The following is a 294-nucleotide window of genomic DNA, read 5'->3' on the forward strand; positions in this document are numbered from 1 at the left end:
CCCCGCCCTCCGCCCCTCCCCCAAAGACCGAGGCCAGCCCAGCCCAGCCCAGCCCAGCCCATTCCTCTGACTGTCTAGGAAAGAAGGGCGGGGAACCACCTAAAAGTCAATTAAATCAATTAAATTTGTAGGAAATGCTTCATTTCTAGTAATTCAATCCTACCCTAAAGCTTTCATTGCCTAATACTAATATATACCTAAACTCATTTTTAAAAAAATCATCTCTACGCCCAAGGTGGGGCTCGATCGCACAGCCCCTGAGGTCAAGAGAGATCCCGAGTCTCAGGCGCTCCA

This window comes from Ailuropoda melanoleuca, chromosome 12 (assembly GCF_002007445.2).
Source record: "Ailuropoda melanoleuca isolate Jingjing chromosome 12, ASM200744v2, whole genome shotgun sequence".
Taxonomy (NCBI): Eukaryota; Metazoa; Chordata; class Mammalia; order Carnivora; family Ursidae; genus Ailuropoda; species Ailuropoda melanoleuca.